Source organism: Mus caroli, chromosome 12 (genome assembly GCF_900094665.2).
Source record: "Mus caroli chromosome 12, CAROLI_EIJ_v1.1, whole genome shotgun sequence".
NCBI classification, from domain to species: Eukaryota; Metazoa; Chordata; class Mammalia; order Rodentia; family Muridae; genus Mus; species Mus caroli.
In genome coordinates, this window is record NC_034581.1 from 88,988,091 (window position 1) to 88,998,916 (window position 10,826).

The 10,826-nt window shown below is 40.2% G+C and overlaps 1 pseudogene across 1 annotated transcript; it reads right to left on the reverse strand.

The window, feature by feature from the left end:
• Positions 1–780: 780 nt before the first annotated feature.
• On the reverse strand, positions 781–4,812 carry LOC110306575 (annotated as a pseudogene). Its single transcript, XR_002379301.1, has 3 exons — positions 4,689–4,812; positions 2,694–2,774; positions 781–1,708 (listed from the first exon to the last, which is right to left on the reverse strand). The product of XR_002379301.1 is annotated as a Down syndrome critical region protein 3 homolog pseudogene (transcript).
• Positions 4,813–10,826: the final 6,014 nt, after the last annotated feature.

Here is a 10,826-nt window from a genome sequence, read left to right on the forward strand (position 1 = left end):
CGCCATATGTCCCAGAGAGTCAGGGACAGACCAAGACCATCTTCTGTCCTCAGCTTAGGTGTCCTGTCACTCAGAGCCTACCTAATAACCAGCAGCCAATATTCATTCTTCCCCTTATACCAGCACCTTGCCTTTCAATACATTGTGGGAATATGGCAGCATTAACTGTGTGTGCCAGTACCACACACTGCAAACACTCCAGGGATCAGCCACAATTCACTATTCTCTATCTGTGAGAGCAAGGACTAGTTGTTGTCATGGTTGTTGTTTTTTTCCAGTGCCCTAAAAATAAATAAATAAAAATGTAGAAATTCTAGTGAAACATTATCAAGATGTCAAGAAGGGAAGAGCTCTGAATTTTCCAATGAAGTCACTGTCATTTCTTGGACAGACTCAATCAAAGAGCTTGCTGGTTGCTGACTCTGCTGTCAGGAGGCTGGGCAAGAAGGAAATGGGTTCCCTTCGGACTCCATGGTCTCACTAGCCTGCCGATCTTAAAGTGCAGACACGCTGCATAATGGACCTATAAAGAAACAGGCACATCTGGAGTCATTGGGAATATTTTCTGTGATCTTGCAATACACATGAGGAAATCCTGTTGCATTCCAGACGTAAGAGCTGAGGCAAGGCATCTATAGGGAACAAGCTTTGAGACCATGAGAAGACACCATGAAGATGTATGCGGCTGGCGTGATGCCTGTGAGCAGGTGGCCTGAGTGACGTTCCCGTGTGAGCAGATGACTGGATGGACGTTCTGGCTGTCCCCTTCCTGCCACTGGACTATGTCTGACAGAGTTTCAGCAAGAACTTTTCAGTGATGAGGTAGGTGGTCAGCATGAAGAAGGACCACCATATTAGCCTCAAATTCCACTTTGAAGTTGGTGGTCTGCAGCATTGGACAGGTGAACAGTCTGGGGAAGACCCTGTATAAGGGGACAGGAAGATTCCTACAAATGTGCCCATCAGTGATTTGAATATTCTGAATCTCTGTGACATCGCATGCTTAGCCTTCTGCACACCCACAGATCTCTAACCCAGACCAACTGAAACTCTATGCTCCAGAGAGCAACATCTGAGTGTTCCACCACCAGCTCTCCCGTCAGAGGCTATGTGATAGCACAGTTAGTGGAGTTCAGATATCCTTTGATGAATAATTTGGGAAGTTGAAGCTCATTCTTTGACGTTCTGCAAGGTTTCTGGGGTAATCGTGAAGTCAACAGGACTTGGGGTCAACTTCGTCTTCTGAGGAGAAAAGTGAACGATGAATTCAAGGTCAGGTCGTTGGCCAACAGGGACCGCCCGCCACATGTCACAGCACAGTGTGTACTGAATGTTGACAAACACGCTGTGGTAAGTCTCATACAGGACCTTGCTGCCTTTCACAAGCAGAGGAAGATGAAAGGGAACCCCAGTCTTGCCGCTGGGAATCTTTCCTGGCTTCAGCACATCTATGGAGCTGTTGATAATCTGAATCGGCTTCATAGAGCTGTAAAAGACTTCGAACACACCCGCACTTTTGCCACTGACCTGGACGTTTACAGATCCCTTCTTTTGTCAAAGAGACTCCCTGGTGCTGGACTGAGTCCTTGCTAGAGATGACCACCACACCAGAGAGCATTCCCCAGGCGTGATTCATTTTATTTCCTCTTTTAATCTTGGTCCATAGTGGTCCCCAGCTCGCATCCACAAAGGCCGAAACTTCTGGCCACTGGTGGCCCGGTTGCCCAGCCCCATGACCATTAACTATTTTTATGCTACAGCCATTTCCAGAGGATAGGTCCTTATTTCTCCTGTCCCTCTACAGGGCATATGCAGAATTACACCCAGCTTATTCTCAAAGCAGAAGTCAACAGAACTTCTTTCAGTTCATTAAATAGATAACTTTAGAGTTGACAAGTGGTTGGATGTGATTTGTTTTTGTGGTCTCTATTCATCTCTGTCTTCACTATGTTTCTTACAATAACTGTGAATTTTCTGAACCTGGACATCAAGACTCCAATACTCACTAAGGAAAACACACACACACACACACACACACACACACACACACACAGAGAGAGAGAGAGAGAGAGAGAGAGAGAGAGAGAGAGAGAGAGAGAGAGAGAAGGTTGAAGAGGATTTGAAATATCAGCCCAGTTCTTGATGCACATGACCTGCCAGAGAATTGTTCCATAATTGCATGTTTTTAATTTTTTTGGTTTAAATTTCAAGCGATAAGTTTTGAAGATTAAGGATATGGCATAAGAGCATCTTATGCACTATTTGTTTAAAATATTTTCTGGAGATATAAAAATAACAGACAAAAGCCTGTGGGCTTAGCAGAGTCATTAGTGTAAAATGATGTACCTGGTTCCAAAAACACGTCCAAAAGCAATATGGAATACAAGCCAATTCCCAGCAGTTTGAATTTATTATTTATGATACCAGTTAAACAAGGCTAATGTGCACTGCAGAAGTGGTTATAGCAGCTCTGCAATATTAGTAGGAATTAGTCAGATGTTACCAGCTCAATACAAAGTGAATTTGCAAAGGTTCAGCAAATGACAGTTTGGCTGAGTTAACATGACAGTTGAAAGCATTCAAGCTGTTTCAGTATTGGCAAGTGGGTTGAGAACCGAAGTCAGCATTTATCAGTGTTGGAAGGAAATTAAACTGAAGGCTGGGAGGAGCAGTAAAGAGCTGCAGCATCTTACCTTCAAGAAGAAATGTCCCCAACCTCCTTGTACTCCTCTCTAATTGGGCCCTGATTAGATTCAAGAAGGAAAAAACAAAACCTGTAAGGGAAAAGGAAAAAACAAAGCCTGTAAATTTCCATACAATACAAACCCTTTGTATTGTATGGAAACTTCTTCAGTCAGCATACTTTTCTAAAACTGGGTGCCCTAGGATTACCCTTCGGCTTTATGCCCCACCTTAAAGGCTGCTTCTTATGTCTCTTTCCCAAGGATAAGATATAGAAGTATCTTTAGTAAATTATACTGCTGCCAAAAATGCTTAAGATAGTATTAATTTTTAAATGTCTAAGGTTTTCCCAATGAACATATTAATGATAAAATTTATAAATTCTTAGGCATTAAGATACTATTCTCTGTTGAAAATTATATAACACATCAAGAAACAGAATGCACAAATATCCAAACATTCTAAATAAGGACATATTAGTCGATCTGTCTAAAACTTTTTGTGGTAAGTATATCTAATTAATATTTTGAGAGATGTAGAATATTTTTGAGACTTTAATGAAGAAAGAATAATATAATTTCAATAGAAACAAAACCCAGAGGAAATCCATGTCTAAATAATTCCTTTTTGTTGATTTCCACCCACTCTCCCATCTCTGTTATACCTTCCTTTTCATATTCTCTCCACCCCTGTACTGGCTGATTTTGTGTGTCAACTTGACAAAAGCTGGAGTTATCACAGAGAAAGGCACTTCCCTTGAGGAAATGCCTCCATGAGATCCAGCTGTAAGGCATTTTCTCAATTAGTGATCAAGAGAGGAGGGCCCAGCCTATTGCGGCTGGTGCTATCCCTCGGCTGGTAGTCCTGGTTTCTATAAGAAAGTAAGCAGCAACCCTCCATGGCTTCTGCATCAGCCCCTGCCTCCAAGTTTTTGACCTCTGTGAGCTCCTGTCCTGACTTTCTTTGATGATGAATAACAATGTGGAAGTATAAGCTGAATAAACCCTTTCAGCCCCAGCTTGTTTCTTGGTCATGATGGATTTTGCAGGAATATAAACCCTGACTAAGATAACCCCTAACTATACCTGATCTTGTCTGATTTGTCCCACTTATGGTAAAAATGAAAGGGGAGGAATGATGCCTGGCATCCTAGCAATTATTTATTAGAAACAAGAAGTTCAAGTATTAAAGCCTAGCCTCACCTCCACGATCAGTTCCAAACCATCCTAAGATATTTGATACTGTTATCTCAAAGAAAGAACCAAAGAAAAAAAAATTGATCGAATCAATGATCCTTGCCTTGTGTAGTGTTGGTCCAGTTACTGAATAGGAAACAGTAGGAGCCTCAACTATGGCGGAGTTTCAATGTGTATAAAGATAATGTTGTTATATTTGAAATATAGGCCTCTGGAACCCATACGTAAATACATGTGAGTTAGATATAAATGCATATTAGAAATAAGACTTTGGCTTTATTTTTTTTATTGAATAAGTTTTTACTTCACTCTGTATTCAGATCTGAGCTTCCCCATCTCCTCTTCCCTCAGTCACTCCCTCTTGCCTCCCCCACATCTACTTTGCCTCTCCAGAAAAGGAGAGGTCTCCCATGAACATCAACCAGCCCCTGCACATCAAATTCCATCAATACACGGCACACCCTCTTCTTCTGAGGCTAGTCAAGGCAGGCCAGTTAGGGGAAAGAATCTCAAAAGCAGGCAGTGTACATAGAAACAGCCTCTACTCCCATTTGAAGAGTCCCACATGAAGACCCAGCTACACAACTGCTACATATGTGCAGAAGGCTTAGGTTCTGCACATTCATGATCCCTGATTGGCAGTTTATTATCCAAAAGCATCTCATGGGCTCAGGTTAGTTTAAAGTGTATGCTTTCTTGAAACTACTAGTTCACACAACCTTTCCTCCCCATCTTCTACTAGGCGTTTGGCTGTGGATCTCTGCATCAACTTCCAACAGTTGTAGGTGAAGCACCATTGGCTAGACTTACGGTAGGTTTCTGTCTGCAAGTGTAGCAAAATATCCGCAATAGTGTTGGGGGTGGCCTCCCCCTCATGGAATGGTCTAAAGCTGGGCCAGTCAGTGGTTGGCCCATGCCTCAAATTCTGCTTCATCCTTCTACTCCTACATATCTTTTAGGCAGCATTTCTGGGGTCTAAGGTTTTGTGGGTGCATTGGTTTTCCAATCACTTCATTGGATGTCTTGCCTGGTTACAATTATAGGCACTTTGAGGCTCTTATAGATTAATGTGTGTTTCAAATGTCCTGGATTCTTCAAATTCTTCTAGAACTAATTCTGTCCTTCCCCTCTCCATCCCTTCTATTCCCATACCCACTCTATCTACAACACAGCCCTCTCCTGATATGAAGTGAATGCCTTCATCTATTCAGGTTAAATGTTTTATTATATATTAGAATGGTTATTTAAGACTGTTTTTTGGAGTCCATTTGCTCAGAAATTTTTTTCTAGCCCTTTACTCTAAAGTAATGCCTATTTTTTATGTTGAGATGTGTTTCTTTTACTCTGCAGAATGATAAATCGTGTTTTCACACTGATAGGTTGTGAGCTGTTATTAAGGAATTGAGTCCATTGATGTTGAAAGGTATTAAAGAGGAATAATTATTAATCATTATTCCTGTAGATTTGATGGTGCTGGTGGTGTTTGTTTATGTGTGTGTGTGTGTGTGTGTGTGTGTGTGTGTGTGTGTGTGTGTATCGTTTTGTGTTGCTAGCGTCAAATTATTTTTTCTATATTTTCTATGGTGTAGTTAACTTCCTCATGTTTGAGTTTTCCTTCTAATATCTTTTGTAAGAATGGATTTGTGGACAATATTGTTTAAATGGATTGTATCACAGATTATCTAGTTTACTCAATCTACAGTGATTAAAAGTTTTGTTGAGTATAGTAATCTGGACTTGTATATGTGGTCTCTTAGAGACTATAAGGCATTAACCCAGACCCTTCTGACTTTTAACATCTATGTTGAGAAGTTAGGTATAATTCCTACATGTTTTGTCAAGTTAATTGGCCTTTTTCTCTTGTAGTTTTCATAGTCTTTCTTTTTTTTTTTTTTCTGTATGTACATTTAGTGTTTTGATTATTATATGGTAGGAGGGTTTTCTTTTTTGGTCCAATCTGTCTCATATGCTATAAGCTTTTTCTATGTTTAGAGTCATCTCTTTCTTTAAGTTTGATAAGTTTTATTTTATGACTTTGTTGAAAAAATTTTTCTGAGCCTTTGAGCTGGGAATTTTCTCTTTCTTCTATTACTGTTATAACCAGACTTCTTCAGTTCTGCTAGTGATATAAATACTGAAACAAAGACTTACTAACATTCTAAAACTTTGGTTGTTTTCAGGGCAGTCTTCCAAATTTTCAGTCCTGACTAATTATGGGCTACACCTCAACAACTGGCCAGGTCTAACTGTCTGCACTGCTCTATTCCACCTCCATGTCCACTGATGATCTCCTGCTTGTAGTCTTCTCCCAGAGTTCCTATCTCTGTTTGGACATTCAGCTCTCCACTTCTGCACTTAGCCTTTAGATCTTTATTAAAGCCAATCATATGCAATTCTAGAATGCCTTAGGTAGGTGAGGAAGAAAGAATATTTACAAAATATGAGACCAGTAATGGGCCATTAACTCTTCGCTGATACAGAATTAACAAATTAATATGAACAGACACATTCTCACACATTGTACCCCAACAATTATTCTTAGGTTTGGTCTTTTCATAGTGTCCTAAGTCTCGTAGATGTTTTGTGTTAGATATGTTTTAGATTTAGCTTTTTTTGACTGATGTATTAATTTTTCTCTGGTATCTTCTAACCCTAAGATTCTTTCTTCCATTTTTTTTAATTCTTTTTTTTTTTTTTGAGACAGGGTTTCTCTGTGTAGCCCTGGCTGTCCTGGCACTCACTTTGTAGACCAGGCTGGCCTCTAACTCAGAAATCCGCCTGCCTCTGCCTCCTGAGTGCTGGGATTAAAGGCGTGCGCCACCACGCCCGGCTCATTTTTTAAATTCTTTTGGTGAGGTGTGCATCCGAAGTTCCTCTCTCCTACCTAACTTTTTAATCTCCAGGATTTCTTCAGTTTGTGTTTTCTTTCTTTCGTCTCTGTTTTTTTTTTTTTTCATTTTTTGTTAGATATTTTATTCATTTACATTTCAAATGCTATCCTGAAAGTCCCTTATACCCTTCCTTTGTCCTGCTCAGGACAAAAACAGTTTGATTTATTTCCTTCACGTGTTCTATCATATATCCTGTATTTCTTAAAGGGATTTATTTATCGCCTTTCTAAAGGCATCTGTCATTTTCATAACATTGGGTTTAGGGTCATGGTCTTGTGCTTCTGACGTGTTAGGATATCCAGGGCTTGCTGTTGTAGGATATCTGAGGTCTGGTTGTGCCATATTGCCCCCCCCAGGTTCTTGGTTTTTGTTTTTGTTTTATGTTCATAAAGTGGCCTTTAGATATCTGGTTGCTCCTGGTGCTGGCAGGCCTCTGAAAATGCAGGCAGAGCTGTGGGCTGGAGAATGAAGCTCAGAGAAATGGATGAGTTTACCTCTGTTGCGTGTGCTTGAGAGGGACTTGGCAGGCAGAGGATTTGCCTTAATGACTTACCTGGTTGTTTTTTGTGCTGACAGCTTCTCAGTGTGCAGGCAGAGCTCTGGGCCAGACAATGGAGCAGAGGAGACAGGACACAGCTCCAAGACTTTGGCTTTTTAAAGCTAATGCCATTCAAGTCACATTCATGGTAACTTTCTGCTGTACTTCAAATTTTTAATAGTCCCAGAATACTATTTTGTGGTTTTGTTTGTTTAGAGAAAGTCAAGCATTCATAATTGTCTTGGTACTAAGTAGGGAAGTATTATTCCCTCTTGCAAGTATAGGATTACTTGTGTGGGTCACAGAGCATGGCTAATACTATTTTGCAATAAATTTATCTATCTTTGAAGTCCTTATCTCTCTACCTGTACTCTTTTCCTGGTATCTGACCGTTTGCTCCAGAGATCAAAAACAAAACAAAACAACAACAAAAAAAAAAACAAAGCCAAATTAAAAAACAAAAAGTAAACAAATAACAACAACAACAAACAGCTTTCACCTTGTTATCTAGGGACTCAATACCTAAATGCATCATTTCCCAGGTAATTGCAAGCACCTATCCAAGTTGGGTAGCCTTGACTAAACTTACTATCCACAAGACTGGGGGTCGGAACATCCAAATCAGGTGGTAGCTCGATTGCAATGAGGGAAGACTTATCCTGACTGTCTTATGTTATATGCAGCAGCTTTCTTTATACATGCTTGTATTCAAATTTCTATGGTTTGTTCAGACGTTAAGCAATTCACAATACAGTCCACTATTATGTGCTCCCTTTAGCTTGATTCTTTTTACATACTCTATTGCTGAATGCTGAAGCTGTGAAACAGAAGAAGGATCTCAAATTGAATATATAAATCAAGGGAGGGAGACATTGCAATCCATCCATGTCATGAAAACTGAATTATTTGATCATCCACTATATCCTCTATCCAACCATCCACACATAGAAAGACAGAGAAGGATCAGAAAATTTCAGAAAATTCCAGAGGAATTCAAAGTAAAAAAAAAAGTCATTGATGCTCTGAAAATAAGCTAGTAAAGATGTGTGTTGTACTGCAGAGACAACACACAAGTAACCCAGAGGAAACTCAGCTTCAAAAGCAGCCCAGGAAACTTCTCAATTTACAGTCAACCAGATCGCTTCTTACCTTTGAAGAGATTCCCAACACTAAAGTATACCAGAGAATAACAAACAACTTGCCTTTGTTATTTAGTTTATGTTAAGAAATCCCCACTCTTTTGAATTGACATTGTGCTATGCTATCTAAACCTGAATTCATGAAATTTGTTCTTGCTCTATTAAAGTACCAAAGGCAAATGACTATTCTAGGTGAATTGGCAAAACCCTGTCTACTCAAACACATCTATGATGTTTCTTTTTTCTTTTCTTTTCTTTGTTTTTTTTTTTTTTTTTTCATTTTAAGGATGATTTAGGTGAAGGAAATGGGCACCAACCAAATGTGGAGGCTGTGGATGATGGGATTTTGGAGAGAAGAGAGCTAAGCCTGAGCTCCTGCTGCTTGTGTTAGCAGCTTCTGGAGACACATGATCCTAATTAATTAAAGTCCATACGTGCTTATTATTTAACATAGAGCAAGGTTACAGTTCCTACCTTTCTCATGTCCTCCTTTCTCCCTACTCCCCCAAGACCATAAAGAGAAAAAGAAAAAGAAAAAAAACCTATTAATTCAAAAACATGGCCACAGGTCTTCTTTAATTCTACACGAAAGCTTGCTTTCATAAATACTTCAAAATTGAAGCCTACACCTAATTGTTCTCCTCCCAAAGGAGAACTGCAGGCTAATGTAACAGCCTTAAGTGTAAAGCTCCTAGAGGAGTGAAGTGAGAGATGATGGAATATGGGGACACTTGATGGGAGCAATTTGTAAAGCACACAAGAGGAACGACAGCTTGATGACAGTTTCACTTTTCGGTCCTGAACCTTAATTAATCAGACACTCTGAGTAACTCACGGAGAAACAATAGGAAAATTCTCAGTGTTTCACAGATTATGCACTCCTAATCTACGGGGACTTCTTTTGCTATTATTTTTCTTTCTTTGTGTGCTGCAGCTTTGTTGCCTTGACATACACACTCAAAAGTTATTGGTATCAAACCCAGCTCTCTCTATATATATAGTTAAACCAACTATGAAGCACTTCTCAGACTTTCCACAGTTCAAAGCACCACTGGCAGCCAGCCAGCCCTGAAAGATGAACTGTGCTTCAACTTGGTGAGTGGGACTGCATGTGTAAAAGAGAGCTTGAGGGTGAGATGGGAAAGGCTTCCAATATACAGAGAGGAAAGATATTTGAACGTTTTTTCAAATGATGGTGGGTCCAGCTCTTCCACTACAGGGAACAAATGCAATTATTATATTTATGCCTAGGTGCAAGGCTCCTAGAATTTAGAAAATTGGAATCTTTGGGATTCGTCCTCCTCGTCTTCCTCGTCCTCCTCGTCCTTCTTTCCTTCCTTCCTTCCTTCCTTCCTTCCTTCCTTCCTTCCTTCCTTCCTTCCTTCCTTCCTTCTCTCTCTCTCTGAATCAGGCATTATAACTAGTTGTGGTCCAGTATTTGTGGGTGCTAAGAATGTAACTAAGTTCCTATCCAAGATAAATATGCAAAAGAAACTGCTGATCAATTTCCATCCCCAACCCCTGTCTTCTTTCCTCTCATCTTTCCTTCTCTACCTTCATTCCTGCTTCCTTTCCTCCACATTTTCCTTTTTCCTTTTTGTTCAGGAAGAATCCTTGCTGTATTATTAACAATAACAACAAAAGTATACCTAAGAAGAACTCATTTTCCCATGGATAATTTAGAAATCTTCAGTATTTGGAGCAAAGACTGACAGAAAAGCTATCCAGTGACTGGCCAAATTTGGGATCCATCCTATGTGCAGGTACCAAATCCTGACACTATTACTGATGCCATCTTGTACTTGAAGATAAGAGCCTTGCATGGCTGTTCTCTGAGAGGCTCTACCAGCAGCTGACTGAGACAGATGCAGATACAGCTAACAACTGGACTTAGGCTAGGACCCATATAGAAGAGTTAGGGGAAAGATGGAAGGAGCTGAAGGGGATGGCAACCTCATAGGAAGAACAACAGTGTCAACAAACCTAGATCCTCAGAACTCTGAGAGAGTAAGCCACCAACTGAAAAGCATAGATTGTGTTGGGTTGTGGCCCTGGCATATACATAGCAGAGGGCTGTCTTGTCTGGCCTCAGTAGGAGAAGATATGCTTAATTCTGTAAAGACGTGATGTCCCAGAAAAGGGGGATACTGGGAGAGTGAGGTGGGGGAGATAGGTGGACCAGTGGGTGGGATAGCACCTCTCAGAGGCAAAGGGGAGGGGAATGGGGTGAAGAACTCTTAGAATGAGGACCATGAAGGTGGGCAACATTTGGAATGTAAATAAATAAAATAATTTAATAAAATAGAAGTAAATGTTAAATGTTAGTGTCTTGCCTACATTTTTAATGTTAGGATCAAGCATCTTGAGCATAGTCTCTGAT